The 14792-nt window shown below is 49.6% G+C and overlaps 15 non-coding genes across 15 annotated transcripts; 10 read left to right on the top strand and 5 right to left on the bottom strand.

The window, feature by feature from the left end:
* Positions 1-258: 258 nt before the first annotated feature.
* TRNAY-GUA (transfer RNA tyrosine (anticodon GUA)) lies at positions 259-345 on the top strand. The gene is given in 2 exon segments: positions 259-295; positions 310-345. It is a non-coding gene; the product is annotated as a tRNA-Tyr (tRNA).
* A 142-nt stretch (positions 346-487) lies between these two features.
* Positions 488-561, top strand: TRNAN-GUU (transfer RNA asparagine (anticodon GUU)). Its single transcript has one exon. It is a non-coding gene; the product is annotated as a tRNA-Asn (tRNA).
* Positions 562-2965: 2404 nt separating this feature from the next.
* Positions 2966-3037, bottom strand: TRNAG-UCC (transfer RNA glycine (anticodon UCC)). The gene has a single exon. It is a non-coding gene; the product is annotated as a tRNA-Gly (tRNA).
* A 253-nt stretch (positions 3038-3290) lies between these two features.
* TRNAK-CUU (transfer RNA lysine (anticodon CUU)) lies at positions 3291-3363 on the bottom strand. Its single transcript has one exon. It is a non-coding gene; the product is annotated as a tRNA-Lys (tRNA).
* A 379-nt stretch (positions 3364-3742) lies between these two features.
* Positions 3743-3829, top strand: TRNAY-GUA (transfer RNA tyrosine (anticodon GUA)). Its single transcript is given in 2 exon segments — positions 3743-3779; positions 3794-3829. It is a non-coding gene; the product is annotated as a tRNA-Tyr (tRNA).
* Positions 3830-3971: 142 nt separating this feature from the next.
* TRNAN-GUU (transfer RNA asparagine (anticodon GUU)) lies at positions 3972-4045 on the top strand. Its single transcript has one exon. It is a non-coding gene; the product is annotated as a tRNA-Asn (tRNA).
* Positions 4046-6452: 2407 nt separating this feature from the next.
* Positions 6453-6524, bottom strand: TRNAG-UCC (transfer RNA glycine (anticodon UCC)). The gene has a single exon. It is a non-coding gene; the product is annotated as a tRNA-Gly (tRNA).
* Positions 6525-7241: 717 nt separating this feature from the next.
* On the top strand, positions 7242-7328 carry TRNAY-GUA (transfer RNA tyrosine (anticodon GUA)). The gene is given in 2 exon segments: positions 7242-7278; positions 7293-7328. It is a non-coding gene; the product is annotated as a tRNA-Tyr (tRNA).
* Positions 7329-7470: 142 nt separating this feature from the next.
* Positions 7471-7544, top strand: TRNAN-GUU (transfer RNA asparagine (anticodon GUU)). Its single transcript has one exon. It is a non-coding gene; the product is annotated as a tRNA-Asn (tRNA).
* A 2407-nt stretch (positions 7545-9951) lies between these two features.
* Positions 9952-10023, bottom strand: TRNAG-UCC (transfer RNA glycine (anticodon UCC)). The gene has a single exon. It is a non-coding gene; the product is annotated as a tRNA-Gly (tRNA).
* Positions 10024-10740: 717 nt separating this feature from the next.
* TRNAY-GUA (transfer RNA tyrosine (anticodon GUA)) lies at positions 10741-10827 on the top strand. The gene is given in 2 exon segments: positions 10741-10777; positions 10792-10827. It is a non-coding gene; the product is annotated as a tRNA-Tyr (tRNA).
* A 142-nt stretch (positions 10828-10969) lies between these two features.
* TRNAN-GUU (transfer RNA asparagine (anticodon GUU)) lies at positions 10970-11043 on the top strand. The gene has a single exon. It is a non-coding gene; the product is annotated as a tRNA-Asn (tRNA).
* Positions 11044-13444: 2401 nt separating this feature from the next.
* Positions 13445-13516, bottom strand: TRNAG-UCC (transfer RNA glycine (anticodon UCC)). Its single transcript has one exon. It is a non-coding gene; the product is annotated as a tRNA-Gly (tRNA).
* A 717-nt stretch (positions 13517-14233) lies between these two features.
* On the top strand, positions 14234-14320 carry TRNAY-GUA (transfer RNA tyrosine (anticodon GUA)). Its single transcript is given in 2 exon segments — positions 14234-14270; positions 14285-14320. It is a non-coding gene; the product is annotated as a tRNA-Tyr (tRNA).
* A 142-nt stretch (positions 14321-14462) lies between these two features.
* On the top strand, positions 14463-14536 carry TRNAN-GUU (transfer RNA asparagine (anticodon GUU)). Its single transcript has one exon. It is a non-coding gene; the product is annotated as a tRNA-Asn (tRNA).
* Positions 14537-14792: the final 256 nt, after the last annotated feature.

Here is a 14792-nt window from a genome sequence, read left to right as displayed (position 1 = left end):
TGCTGTCAGGGCACAGGGTACATCACCATTTTGCCGTGACTTTGGAGGATCACAACAAAATGCGCTGGCTCTTTACAAACCCTTTTCTCTCTGTGCAAAACGTCAAGCCGTAGCCTCCCACATAACGTCTGCCAAGGCATTTGCCCTTTCCGGCCGAGGCGGCATCAAGCAATACCTCAACCTAGAAGGTCAAATGCTAAGTGTTCAGCACTGGCTTTGCATTCAAGGGCTCACGTGTTACCACACCCATCCGAGTTCCCTTCGATAGCTCAGCTGGTAGAGCGGAGGACTGTAGTAGATGAAGTAGCAATCCTTAGGTCGCTGGTTCAATTCCGGCTCGAAGGAAGGGCTTTTTAGCCCGCGTCTCTCCCTTTTAGAAAGAAGGCAATCCCTCATCTCTACAAATGTGCAATTGGGAAGCTTTTAAGGCACCTTGAGTTGATCTTTCATTTCTCCTTCGGGCCAGTTCAAGCACACTCCGTGTGTGGTCTCTGTGGTGCAATCGGTTAGCACGTTCGGCTGTTAACCGAAAGGTTGGTGGTTCGAGCCCACCCAGGGACGCTCACGTTTTCTCATTACCTTAGCTGGGACCGCTGCCAAATTTGACACCCACCTAGGAAGACAAAGCATCTCCTTTGGCTTGCCTCACACGGCTGCCAATTGAGCCTTCGCTCACCACATTCCTTGAAAACGGACTAGTAATATGTCGCATTCAATTGGTCTTGTTCTGGAATGTTGAAGATCTTTCCTAGTTTAGTCAAGCCACTTCTTCGCTTCCGCTGACTCTCAGGAACAAACCCCAGCATTTCTATTCACACCTGAAGAGGCCTTAGTCCAATTACCATGGAATGTGTAGATGTTGATTGTCCAGGAACAGGAGGGGAGGTGTGAGAATTGTGGAGGCGCCCTTTTTCAAGTTACATCATCCCCTTGTTGGGTGTCAGGAAGCCTGCATAGCTAATAGTGCCTAGATTGACCTGGCTAAAGGCGTCAATTGTTGTCAAATCGCCTGGAGAGAGGTGTTAATAATGTGGAAGACAGATAGTGTGGCTGGACAAGCTTGTGTCCCAGTGTATTGCTGGCCTTGAACTACACAGGGATGCAATATTTCTTAAAGATCCTTCTGAGTTTTTCCGACACTCCAGTTCCATACGGGATGACTATATTTCTCCAAGTGTTCTGCTTCTCCCCAGTTTGTTTTCCTGAGCTTGCGGAGGTTTTAACCAAGACCCAGTCTGGGTAGCCACAAGCTTTCAAAGCCCTCCTGAGATGTGCCGGTAGCACCCTCCTAGTCATGTGCTAGGATTTGTATAGTTGGCCTCTGCTTACCAGAGAGGCTGTCAGGTAAATTCAGTGTGGTATTCTGCTTAACAGAGTGCTGCGATGGATTAGTCAGGTCTGCTGATGATTCTCTGATGTTGTTTGAGTTTGTCAGAGTTCTTCCCGCCTTCGGGAAGCTGTGAGAGCTTTCCAGAACATGGGTGGGGGCTAGGCAAACGAACAGCATGAATATGGATACAGCCCTGGCCATTTGCAAGGGGGGGCATTCCAGTTGCATGCTGGGAGTGGCATGTATGTTCTGCCAGCACATGGGCTCAGCGTCTTTCCTGGGAGAGGGCCGAACAGTTGGGCTGGAGGCAGGCTGCCTCGCCTGGAGCAGGCTGCTATGCGGCCCCAGGTGGGTCGACCTGAGGGCCTGAAACCGGTCAGGACGTCAATACCGCTTAACTAAGAGATCAGCTAGATGTCCTCAGTGTGAAAAGTTCTAATTTTGCAGTATCCCACTACAATTCCCCATCCCTATCCCCAGCTCTACAAGAAAACTCCAAAAACAAACATCCCCAAGTGCGGTCATTGAAGACAAGGAGCGTTTGCGCGTGTGTGTATGTGGCTGAAGAAATACACTGTGCCTGGCTGCGGGGCGAAGTAAAGGGAAACCGGGGCAAACATGCCAGCGTCCCTGGCAAGGGTGGCGTTACATCTGTGTTCTTTTGTCTTTAGACTCTTTTTGTTGCTACCATGTCAGCCGGATATATTGCAGAGTCCTAAGAACCCCCAGCTTGTGTTCCAGTGGGTGGTGTGAGTCAAAAGGCAGATAGCGGTCTGTGTGGGTAGGTATCCTGGAGACCTCCCTGCCCAAGTCAGCCCCTTCCTTGCCTTGTAAGACGCCGTCCAAAAGGGGTCATTTGCTATTCAGTGCCTCTTCCCGTGTACACTTGATGTATTGGTCCGCTGACTTGATGCGTTCACTAAAAGCTTGTGTTTCTGATGCTCTACTCTCCAGCCAAGTATAATCCACATGCCTTAACAAACGACTTGGTCTTTTCCCCATGGAACAATTCAAGTCTCTCTTGTCCAGCTGCTCCATGCACAGGTTAGCTACAATGGGAAATACAAGTGATCCCATGGCAGCGGCATGTTTCTGTCTGTAAAAGTCATTGGGGTACTTGAAATGGGCTTGCTTGAGTCAAAGGGCCAGCAATGAATGCACTTGGTCAAGCTTTAGTTCTTTTTGGCTGTCAAGAGTCTTCCCTCATTTCAGATGTTTCCCACAATGTCAATAGCCTCCGCAAAGCGTATCCAAGTGAAAAGGCCTATGACATCATGGGACATGCTTGTTTTTTCTGTCTCCGACTTCAGTCTACATTCCTCGTTGAGAAATTCTTTAGCATTCTTCAAAATGCTGCCAGTTATCTTGCCATTTGAGGGTGTTGGAATGGTAGCCAGCTACTTAGCAATGCTGTGTGTGCCAGAGTTGATTGTTTGTGAATCGGTGTTTGAAATGCCTGAACCTTGTCCCTGGATAATGCTGTACTCCTTGAGCGAGTTAAAGCATGAGGCCGGAGCCTGTTGGGATGCGGCGGAATATTTGCACTGTTGTCACTAAGGCAAGACATCTTAGGAGCTTTGTTGAAGGAGCTTTGGCCCTGTGCTCTTTTGTCAAGGGCGCAAAGAAGAAGAAGACTGCGTTGGCCGGGAATCGAACCCGGGTCAACTGCTTGGAAGGCAGCTATGCTCACCACTATACCACCAACGCAAGGCTGTGCAGCAAGCATGCTGCTGGCTGTGTAGAACTAAGGCCATCCATGACATTGACTCCACAGACCACCTGCTGCGCAAGGTCCATTTGCTGGCGTACCAAGTCACCTCTAGGAAGATGAGCTGGAAATATTTCCCCATTGGTGGAGAGAAAGGAAGCCAAGCCAGTAGTAATGCTAAAGGTGTGATTGTGCAGTGCGCTTGAAGGAACTGGAGATACTGACACCTTTTGCAAAGGCCAAAAAAAGGCACGCCCAACGTGGGGCTCGAACCCACGACCCTGAGATTAAGAGTCTCATGCTCTACCGACTGAGCTAGCCGGGCTACCACACTCTGCTGCTTTGAGGCCTCTTGCAGCTAGCAGGCTCTGACCACTCTTTCCTAGCTTTCGCCACAATTCCTTTGGCTAAACTCAATGTGCTTCCAAGTACTATTCTGCTCACTTGCTGTCAAGGCACAGGGTACATCACCATTTTTGCCGGGACTTTGGAGGATCACAACAAAATGCGCTGGCTCTTTACAAACCCTTTTCTCTCTTTGCAATACGTCAAGCCGTAGCCTCCCACATAACGTCTGCCTAGGCATCTGCCCTTATCGGCCGAGGCGGCATCAAGCAATACCTCAACCTAGAAGGTCAAATGCAAAGTGTTCAGCACTGGCTTTGCATTCAAGGGCTCATGTGTTACCACACCCATCTGAGTTCCCTTCGATAGCTCAGCTGGTAGAGCGGAGGACTGTAGTAGATGAAGTAGCAATCCTTAGGTCGCTGGTTCAATTCCGGCTCGAAGGAAGGGCTTTTTAGCCTGCGTCTCTCCCTTTTAGAAAGAAGGCAATCCCTCATCTCTACAAATGTGCAATTGGGAATCTTTTTAGGCACCTTGAGTTGATCTTTCATTTCTCCTTCGGGCCAGTTCAAGCACGCTCCATGTGTGGTCTCTGTGGCGCAATCGGTTAGCGCGTTCGGCTGTTAACCGAAAGGTTGGTGGTTCGAGCCCACCCAGGGACGCTCACGTTTTCTCATTACCTTAGCCGGGACCGCTGCCAAGTCTGACACCCACCTAGGAAGACAAAGCATCTCCTTTGGCTCGCCTCACACGGCTGCCAATTGAGCCTTCGCTCACCACATTCCTTGAAAACGGACTAGTAATATGTCGCATTCAATTGGTCTTGTTCTGGAATGTTGAAGATCTTTCCTAGTTTAGTCAAGCCTCTTCTTCGCTTCCGCTGACTCTCAGGAACAAACCCCAGCATTTCTATTCACACCTGAAGAGGCCTTAGTCCAATTACCATGGAATGTGTAGATGTTGATTGTCCAGGAACAGGAGGGGAGGTGTGAGAATTGTGGAGGCGCCCTTTTTCAAGTTACATCATCCCCTTGTTGGGTGTCAGGAAGCCTGCATAGCTAATAGTGCCTAGATTGACCTGGCTAAAGGCGTCAATTGTTGTCAAATGGCCTGGAGAGAGGTGTTAATAATGTGGAAGACAGATAGTGTGGCTGGACAAGCTTGTGTCCCAGTGTATTGCTGGCCTTGAACTACACAGGGATGCAATGTTTCTTAAAGATCCTTCTGAGTTTTTCCGACACTCCAGTTCCATACGGGATGACTATATTTCTCCAAGTGTTCTGCTTCTCCCCAGTTTGTTTTCCTGAGCTTGCGGAGGTTTTAACCAAGACCCAGTCTGGGTAGCCACAAGCTTTCAAAGCCCTCCTGAGATGTCCCGGTAGCACCCTCCTAGTCATGTGCTAGGATTTGTATAGTTGGCCTCTGCTTACCAGAGAGGCTGTCAGGTAAATTCAGTGTGGTATTCTGCTTAACAGAGTGCTGCGATGCATTAGTCAGGTCTGCTGATGATTCTCTGATGTTGTTTGAGTTTGTCAGAGTTCTTCCCGCCTTCGGGAAGCTGTGAGAGCTTTCCAGAACATGGGTGGGGGCTAGGCAAACGAACAGCATGAATATGGATACAGCCCTGGCCATTTGCAAGGGGGGGCATTCCAGTCGCATGCTGGGAGTGGCATGTATGTTCTGCCAGCACATGGGCTCAGCGTCTTTCCTGGGAGAGGGCCGAACAGTTGGGCTGGAGGCAGGCTGCCTCGCCTGGAGCAGGCTGCTATGCGGCCCCAGGTGGGTCGACCTGAGGGCCTGAAACCGGTCAGGACGTCAATACCGCTTAACTAAGAGATCAGCTAGATGTCCTCAGTGTGAAAAGTTCTAATTTTGCAGTATCCCACTACAATTCCCCATCCCTATCCCCAGCTCTACAAGAAAACTCCAAAAACAAACATCCCCAAGTGCGGTCATTGAAGACAAGGAGCGTTTGCGCGTGTGTGTATGTGGCTGAAGAAATACACTGTGCCTGGCTGCGGGGCGAAGTAAAGGGAAACCGGGGCAAACATGCCAGCGTCCCTGGCAAGGGTGGCGTTACATCTGTGTTCTTTTGTCTTTAGACTCTTTTTGTTGCTACCATGTCAGCCGGATATATTGCAGAGTCCTAAGAACCCCCAGCTTGTGTTCCAGTGGGTGGTGTGAGTCAAAAGGCAGATAGCGGTCTGTGTGGGTAGGTATCCTGGAGACCTCCCTGCCCAAGTCAGCCCCTTCCTTGCCTTGTAAGACGCCGTCCAAAAGGGGTCATTTGCTATTCAGTGCCTCTTCCCGTGTACACTTGATGTATTGGTCCGCTGACTTGATGCGTTCACTAAAAGCTTGTGTTTCTGATGCTCTACTCTCCAGCCAAGTATAATCCACATGCCTTAACAAACGACTTGGTCTTTTCCCCATGGAACAATTCAAGTCTCTCTTGTCCAGCTGCTCCATGCACAGGTTAGCTACAATGGGAAATACAAGTGATCCCATGGCAGCGGCGTGTTTCTGTCTGTAAAAGTCATTGGGGTACTTGAAATGGGCTTGCTTGAGTCAAAGGGCCAGCAATGAATGCACTTGGTCAAGCTTTAGTTCTTTTTGGCTGTCAAGAGTCTTCCCTTATTTCAGATGTTTCCCACAATGTCAATAGCCTCCGCAAAGCGTATCCAAGTGAAAAGGCCTATGACATCATGGGACATGCTTGTTTCTTCTGTCTCCGACTTCAGTCTACATTCCTCGTTGAGAAATTCTTTAGCATTCTTCAAAATGCTGCCAGTTATCTTGCCATTTGAGGGTGTTGGAATGGTAGCCAGCTACTTAGCAATGCTGTGTGTGCCAGAGTTGATTGTTTGTGAATCGGTGTTTGAAATGCCTGAACCTTGTCCCTGGATAATGCTGTACTCCTTGAGCGAGTTAAAGCATGAGGCCGGAGCCTGTTGGGATGCGGCGGAATATTTGCACTGTTGTCACTAAGGCAAGACATCTTAGGAGCTTTGTTGAAGGAGCTTTGGCCCTGTGCTCTTTTGTCAAGGGCGCAAAGAAGAAGAAGAAGACTGCGTTGGCCGGGAATCGAACCCGGGTCAACTGCTTGGAAGGCAGCTATGCTCACCACTATACCACCAACGCAAGGCTGTGCAGCAAGCATGCTGCTGGCTGTGTAGAACTAAGGCCATCCATGACATTGACTCCACAGACCCCCTGCTGCGCAAGGTCCATTTGCTGGCGTACCAAGTCACCTCTAGGAAGATGAGCTAGAAATATTTCCCCATTGGTGGAGAGAAAGGAAGCCAAGCCAGTAGATATGGTAAAGGTGTGATTGTGCAGTGCGCTTGAAGGAACTGGAGATACTGACACCTTTTGCAAAGGCCTTTGACTCGGCCAAAAAAAGGCACGCCCAACGTGGGGCTCGAACCCACGACCCTGAGATTAAGAGTCTAATGCTCTACCGACTGAGCTAGCCGGGCTACCACACTCTGCTGCTTTGAGGCCTCTTGCAGCTAGCAGGCTCTGACCACTCTTTCCTAGCTTTCGCCACAATTCCTTTGGCTAAACTCAATGTGCTTCCAAGTACTATTCTGCTCACTTGCTGTCAAGGCACAGGGTACATCACCATTTTTGCCGGGACTTTGGAGGATCACAACAAAATGCGCTGGCTCTTTACAAACCCTTTTCTCTCTTTGCAATACGTCAAGCCGTAGCCTCCCACATAACGTCTGCCTAGGCATCTGCCCTTATCGGCCGAGGCGGCATCAAGCAATACCTCAACCTAGAAGGTCAAATGCAAAGTGTTCAGCACTGGCTTTGCATTCAAGGGCTCATGTGTTACCACACCCATCTGAGTTCCCTTCGATAGCTCAGCTGGTAGAGCGGAGGACTGTAGTAGATAAAGTAGCAATCCTTAGGTCGCTGGTTCAATTCCGGCTCGAAGGAAGGGCTTTTTAGCCCGCGTCTCTCCCTTTTAGAAAGAAGGCAATCCCTCATCTCTACAAATGTGCAATTGGGAATCTTTTTAGGCACCTTGAGTTGATCTTTCATTTCTCCTTCGGGCCAGTTCAAGCACGCTCCATGTGTGGTCTCTGTGGCGCAATCGGTTAGCGCGTTCGGCTGTTAACCGAAAGGTTGGTGGTTCGAGCCCACCCAGGGACGCTCACGTTTTCTCATTACCTTAGCCGGGACCGCTGCCAAGTCTGACACCCACCTAGGAAGACAAAGCATCTCCTTTGGCTCGCCTCACACGGCTGCCAATTGAGCCTTCGCTCACCACATTCCTTGAAAACGGACTAGTAATATGTCGCATTCAATTGCTCTTGTTCTGGAATGTTGAAGATCTTTCCTAGTTTAGTCAAGCCACTTCTTCGCTTCCGCTGACTCTCAGGAACAAACCCCAGCATTTCTATTCACACCTGAAGAGGCCTTAGTCCAATTACCATGGAATGTGTAGATGTTGATTGTCCAGGAACAGGAGGGGAGGTGTGAGAATTGTGGAGGCGCCCTTTTTCAAGTTACATCATCCCCTTGTTGGGTGTCAGGAAGCCTGCATAGCTAATAGTGCCTAGATTGACCTGGCTAAAGGCGTCAATTGTTGTCAAATGGCCTGGAGAGAGGTGTTAATAATGTGGAAGACAGATAGTGTGGCTGGACAAGCTTGTGTCCCAGTGTATTGCTGGCCTTGAACTACACAGGGATGCAATGTTTCTTAAAGATCCTTCTGAGTTTTTCCGACACTCCAGTTCCATACGGGATGACTATATTTCTCCAAGTGTTCTGCTTCTCCCCAGTTTGTTTTCCTGAGCTTGCGGAGGTTTTAACCAAGACCCAGTCTGGGTAGCCACAAGCTTTCAAAGCCCTCCTGAGATGTCCCGGTAGCACCCTCCTAGTCATGTGCTAGGATTTGTATAGTTGGCCTCTGCTTACCAGAGAGGCTGTCAGGTAAATTCAGTGTGGTATTCTGCTTAACAGAGTGCTGCGATGCATTAGTCAGGTCTGCTGATGATTCTCTGATGTTGTTTGAGTTTGTCAGAGTTCTTCCCGCCTTCGGGAAGCTGTGAGAGCTTTCCAGAACATGGGTGGGGGCTAGGCAAACGAACAGCATGAATATGGATACAGCCCTGGCCATTTGCAAGGGGGGGCATTCCAGTCGCATGCTGGGAGTGGCATGTATGTTCTGCCAGCACATGGGCTCAGCGTCTTTCCTGGGAGAGGGCCGAACAGTTGGGCTGGAGGCAGGCTGCCTCGCCTGGAGCAGGCTGCTATGCGGCCCCAGGTGGGTCGACCTGAGGGCCTGAAACCGGTCAGGACGTCAATACCGCTTAACTAAGAGATCAGCTAGATGTCCTCAGTGTGAAAAGTTCTAATTTTGCAGTATCCCACTACAATTCCCCATCCCTATCCCCAGCTCTACAAGAAAACTCCAAAAACAAACATCCCCAAGTGCGGTCATTGAAGACAAGGAGCGTTTGCGCGTGTGTGTATGTGGCTGAAGAAATACACTGTGCCTGGCTGCGGGGCGAAGTAAAGGGAAACCGGGGCAAACATGCCAGCGTCCCTGGCAAGGGTGGCGTTACATCTGTGTTCTTTTGTCTTTAGACTCTTTTTGTTGCTACCATGTCAGCCGGATATATTGCAGAGTCCTAAGAACCCCCAGCTTGTGTTCCAGTGGGTGGTGTGAGTCAAAAGGCAGATAGCGGTCTGTGTGGGTAGGTATCCTGGAGACCTCCCTGCCCAAGTCAGCCCCTTCCTTGCCTTGTAAGACGCCGTCCAAAAGGGGTCATTTGCTATTCAGTGCCTCTTCCCGTGTACACTTGATGTATTGGTCCGCTGACTTGATGCGTTCACTAAAAGCTTGTGTTTCTGATGCTCTACTCTCCAGCCAAGTATAATCCACATGCCTTAACAAACGACTTGGTCTTTTCCCCATGGAACAATTCAAGTCTCTCTTGTCCAGCTGCTCCATGCACAGGTTAGCTACAATGGGAAATACAAGTGATCCCATGGCAGCGGCGTGTTTCTGTCTGTAAAAGTCATTGGGGTACTTGAAATGGGCTTGCTTGAGTCAAAGGGCCAGCAATGAATGCACTTGGTCAAGCTTTAGTTCTTTTTGGCTGTCAAGAGTCTTCCCTTATTTCAGATGTTTCCCACAATGTCAATAGCCTCCGCAAAGCGTATCCAAGTGAAAAGGCCTATGACATCATGGGACATGCTTGTTTCTTCTGTCTCCGACTTCAGTCTACATTCCTCGTTGAGAAATTCTTTAGCATTCTTCAAAATGCTGCCAGTTATCTTGCCATTTGAGGGTGTTGGAATGGTAGCCAGCTACTTAGCAATGCTGTGTGTGCCAGAGTTGATTGTTTGTGAATCGGTGTTTGAAATGCCTGAACCTTGTCCCTGGATAATGCTGTACTCCTTGAGCGAGTTAAAGCATGAGGCCGGAGCCTGTTGGGATGCGGCGGAATATTTGCACTGTTGTCACTAAGGCAAGACATCTTAGGAGCTTTGTTGAAGGAGCTTTGGCCCTGTGCTCTTTTGTCAAGGGCGCAAAGAAGAAGAAGAAGACTGCGTTGGCCGGGAATCGAACCCGGGTCAACTGCTTGGAAGGCAGCTATGCTCACCACTATACCACCAACGCAAGGCTGTGCAGCAAGCATGCTGCTGGCTGTGTAGAACTAAGGCCATCCATGACATTGACTCCACAGACCCCCTGCTGCGCAAGGTCCATTTGCTGGCGTACCAAGTCACCTCTAGGAAGATGAGCTAGAAATATTTCCCCATTGGTGGAGAGAAAGGAAGCCAAGCCAGTAGATATGGTAAAGGTGTGATTGTGCAGTGCGCTTGAAGGAACTGGAGATACTGACACCTTTTGCAAAGGCCTTTGACTCGGCCAAAAAAAGGCACGCCCAACGTGGGGCTCGAACCCACGACCCTGAGATTAAGAGTCTAATGCTCTACCGACTGAGCTAGCCGGGCTACCACACTCTGCTGCTTTGAGGCCTCTTGCAGCTAGCAGGCTCTGACCACTCTTTCCTAGCTTTCGCCACAATTCCTTTGGCTAAACTCAATGTGCTTCCAAGTACTATTCTGCTCACTTGCTGTCAAGGCACAGGGTACATCACCATTTTTGCCGGGACTTTGGAGGATCACAACAAAATGCGCTGGCTCTTTACAAACCCTTTTCTCTCTTTGCAATACGTCAAGCCGTAGCCTCCCACATAACGTCTGCCTAGGCATCTGCCCTTATCGGCCGAGGCGGCATCAAGCAATACCTCAACCTAGAAGGTCAAATGCAAAGTGTTCAGCACTGGCTTTGCATTCAAGGGCTCATGTGTTACCACACCCATCCGAGTTCCCTTCGATAGCTCAGCTGGTAGAGCGGAGGACTGTAGTAGATAAAGTAGCAATCCTTAGGTCGCTGGTTCAATTCCGGCTCGAAGGAAGGGCTTTTTAGCCCGCGTCTCTCCCTTTTAGAAAGAAGGCAATCCCTCATCTCTACAAATGTGCAATTGGGAATCTTTTTAGGCACCTTGAGTTGATCTTTCATTTCTCCTTCGGGCCAGTTCAAGCACGCTCCATGTGTGGTCTCTGTGGCGCAATCGGTTAGCGCGTTCGGCTGTTAACCGAAAGGTTGGTGGTTCGAGCCCACCCAGGGACGCTCACGTTTTCTCATTACCTTAGCCGGGACCGCTGCCAAGTCTGACACCCACCTAGGAAGACAAAGCATCTCCTTTGGCTCGCCTCACACGGCTGCCAATTGAGCCTTCGCTCACCACATTCCTTGAAAACGGACTAGTAATATGTCGCATTCAATTGCTCTTGTTCTGGAATGTTGAAGATCTTTCCTAGTTTAGTCAAGCCACTTCTTCGCTTCCGCTGACTCTCAGGAACAAACCCCAGCATTTCTATTCACACCTGAAGAGGCCTTAGTCCAATTACCATGGAATGTGTAGATCTTGATTGTCCAGGAACAGGAGGGGAGGTGTGAGAATTGTGGAGGCGCCCTTTTTCAAGTTACATCATCCCCTTGTTGGGTGTCAGGAAGCCTGCATAGCTAATAGTGCCTAGATTGACCTGGCTAAAGGCGTCAATTGTTGTCAAATCGCCTGGAGAGAGGTGTTGATAATGTGGAAGACAGATAGTGTGGCTGGACAAGCTTGTGTCCCAGTGTATTGCTGGCCTTGAACTACACAGGGATGCAATGTTTCTTAAAGATCCTTCTGAGTTTTTCCGACACTCCAGTTCCATACGGGATGACTATATTTCTCCAAGTGTTCTGCTTCTCCCCAGTTTGTTTTCCTGAGCTTGCGGAGGTTTTAACCAAGACCCAGTCTGGGTAGCCACAAGCTTTCAAAGCCCTCCTGAGATGTCCCGGTAGCACCCTCCTAGTCATGTGCTAGGATTTGTATAGTTGGCCTCTGCTTACCAGAGAGGCTGTCAGGTAAATTCAGTGTGGTATTCTGCTTAACAGAGTGCTGCGATGCATTAGTCAGGTCTGCTGATGATTCTCTGATGTTGTTTGAGTTTGTCAGAGTTCTTCCCGCCTTCGGGAAGCTGTGAGAGCTTTCCAGAACATGGGTGGGGGCTAGGCAAACGAACAGCATGAATATGGATACAGCCCTGGCCATTTGCAAGGGGGGGCATTCCAGTCGCATGCTGGGAGTGGCATGTATGTTCTGCCAGCACATGGGCTCAGCGTCTTTCCTGGGAGAGGGCCGAACAGTTGGGCTGGAGGCAGGCTGCCTCGCCTGGAGCAGGCTGCTATGCGGCCCCAGGTGGGTCGACCTGAGGGCCTGAAACCGGTCAGGACGTCAATACCGCTTAACTAAGAGATCAGCTAGATGTCCTCAGTGTGAAAAGTTCTAATTTTGCAGTATCCCACTACAATTCCCCATCCCTATCCCCAGCTCTACAAGAAAACTCCAAAAACAAACATCCCCAAGTGCGGTCATTGAAGACAAGGAGCGTTTGCGCGTGTGTGTATGTGGCTGAAGAAATACACTGTGCCTGGCTGCGGGGCGAAGTAAAGGGAAACCGGGGCAAACATGCCAGCGTCCCTGGCAAGGGTGGCGTTACATCTGTGTTCTTTTGTCTTTAGACTCTTTTTGTTGCTACCATGTCAGCCGGATATATTGCAGAGTCCTAAGAACCCCCAGCTTGTGTTCCAGTGGGTGGTGTGAGTCAAAAGGCAGATAGCGGTCTGTGTGGGTAGGTATCCTGGAGACCTCCCTGCCCAAGTCAGCCCCTTCCTTGCCTTGTAAGACGCCGTCCAAAAGGGGTCATTTGCTATTCAGTGCCTCTTCCCGTGTACACTTGATGTATTGGTCCGCTGACTTGATGCGTTCACTAAAAGCTTGTGTTTCTGATGCTCTACTCTCCAGCCAAGTATAATCCACATGCCTTAACAAACGACTTGGTCTTTTCCCCATGGAACAATTCAAGTCTCTCTTGTCCAGCTGCTCCATGCACAGGTTAGCTACAATGGGAAATACAAGTGATCCCATGGCAGCGGCGTGTTTCTGTCTGTAAAAGTCATTGGGGTACTTGAAATGGGCTTGCTTGAGTCAAAGGGCCAGCAATGAATGCACTTGGTCAAGCTTTAGTTCTTTTTGGCTGTCAAGAGTCTTCCCTTATTTCAGATGTTTCCCACAATGTCAATAGCCTCCGCAAAGCGTATCCAAGTGAAAAGGCCTATGACATCATGGGACATGCTTGTTTCTTCTGTCTCCGACTTCAGTCTACATTCCTCGTTGAGAAATTCTTTAGCATTCTTCAAAATGCTGCCAGTTATCTTGCCATTTGAGGGTGTTGGAATGGTAGCCAGCTACTTAGCAATGCTGTGTGTGCCAGAGTTGATTGTTTGTGAATCGGTGTTTGAAATGCCTGAACCTTGTCCCTGGATAATGCTGTACTCCTTGAGCGAGTTAAAGCATGAGGCCGGAGCCTGTTGGGATGCGGCGGAATATTTGCACTGTTGTCACTAAGGCAAGACATCTTAGGAGCTTTGTTGAAGGAGCTTTGGCCCTGTGCTCTTTTGTCAAGGGCGCAAAGAAGAAGACTGCGTTGGCCGGGAATCGAACCCGGGTCAACTGCTTGGAAGGCAGCTATGCTCACCACTATACCACCAACGCAAGGCTGTGCAGCAAGCATGCTGCTGGCTGTGTAGAACTAAGGCCATCCATGACATTGACTCCACAGACCCCCTGCTGCGCAAGGTCCATTTGCTGGCGTACCAAGTCACCTCTAGGAAGATGAGCTAGAAATATTTCCCCATTGGTGGAGAGAAAGGAAGCCAAGCCAGTAGATATGGTAAAGGTGTGATTGTGCAGTGCGCTTGAAGGAACTGGAGATACTGACACCTTTTGCAAAGGCCTTTGACTCGGCCAAAAAAAGGCACGCCCAACGTGGGGCTCGAACCCACGACCCTGAGATTAAGAGTCTAATGCTCTACCGACTGAGCTAGCCGGGCTACCACACTCTGCTGCTTTGAGGCCTCTTGCAGCTAGCAGGCTCTGACCACTCTTTCCTAGCTTTCGCCACAATTCCTTTGGCTAAACTCAATGTGCTTCCAAGTACTATTCTGCTCACTTGCTGTCAAGGCACAGGGTACATCACCATTTTTGCCGGGACTTTGGAGGATCACAACAAAATGCGCTGGCTCTTTACAAACCCTTTTCTCTCTTTGCAATACGTCAAGCCGTAGCCTCCCACATAACGTCTGCCTAGGCATCTGCCCTTATCGGCCGAGGCGGCATCAAGCAATACCTCAACCTAGAAGGTCAAATGCAAAGTGTTCAGCACTGGCTTTGCATTCAAGGGCTCATGTGTTACCACACCCATCTGAGTTCCCTTCGATAGCTCAGCTGGTAGAGCGGAGGACTGTAGTAGATAAAGTAGCAATCCTTAGGTCGCTGGTTCAATTCCGGCTCGAAGGAAGGGCTTTTTAGCCCGCGTCTCTCCCTTTTAGAAAGAAGGCAATCCCTCATCTCTACAAATGTGCAATTGGGAATCTTTTTAGGCACCTTGAGTTGATCTTTCATTTCTCCTTCGGGCCAGTTCAAGCACGCTCCATGTGTGGTCTCTGTGGCGCAATCGGTTAGCGCGTTCGGCTGTTAACCGAAAGGTTGGTGGTTCGAGCCCACCCAGGGACGCTCACGTTTTCTCATTACCTTAGCCGGGACCGCTGCCAAGTCTGACACCCACCTAGGAAGACAAAGCATCTCCTTTGGCTCGCCTCACACGGCTGCCAATTGAGCCTTCGCTCACCACATTCCTTGAAAACGGACTAGTAATATGTCGCATTCAATTGCTCTTGTTCTGGAATGTTGAAGATCTTTCCTAGTTTAGTCAAGCCACTTCTTCGCTTCTGCTGACTCTCAGGAACAAACCCCAGCATTTCTATTCACA

The sequence above is a fragment of the Staurois parvus genome, unplaced genomic scaffold, assembly GCF_062004578.1.
Source record: "Staurois parvus isolate SC_StPar_1 unplaced genomic scaffold, SC_StPar_1.0 ptg001130l, whole genome shotgun sequence".
Lineage (NCBI taxonomy): Eukaryota > Metazoa > Chordata > Amphibia > Anura > Ranidae > Staurois > Staurois parvus.
Note: the sequence above shows the minus strand (reverse complement) of the source record. Positions and strands in the feature narration are given on the sequence as shown.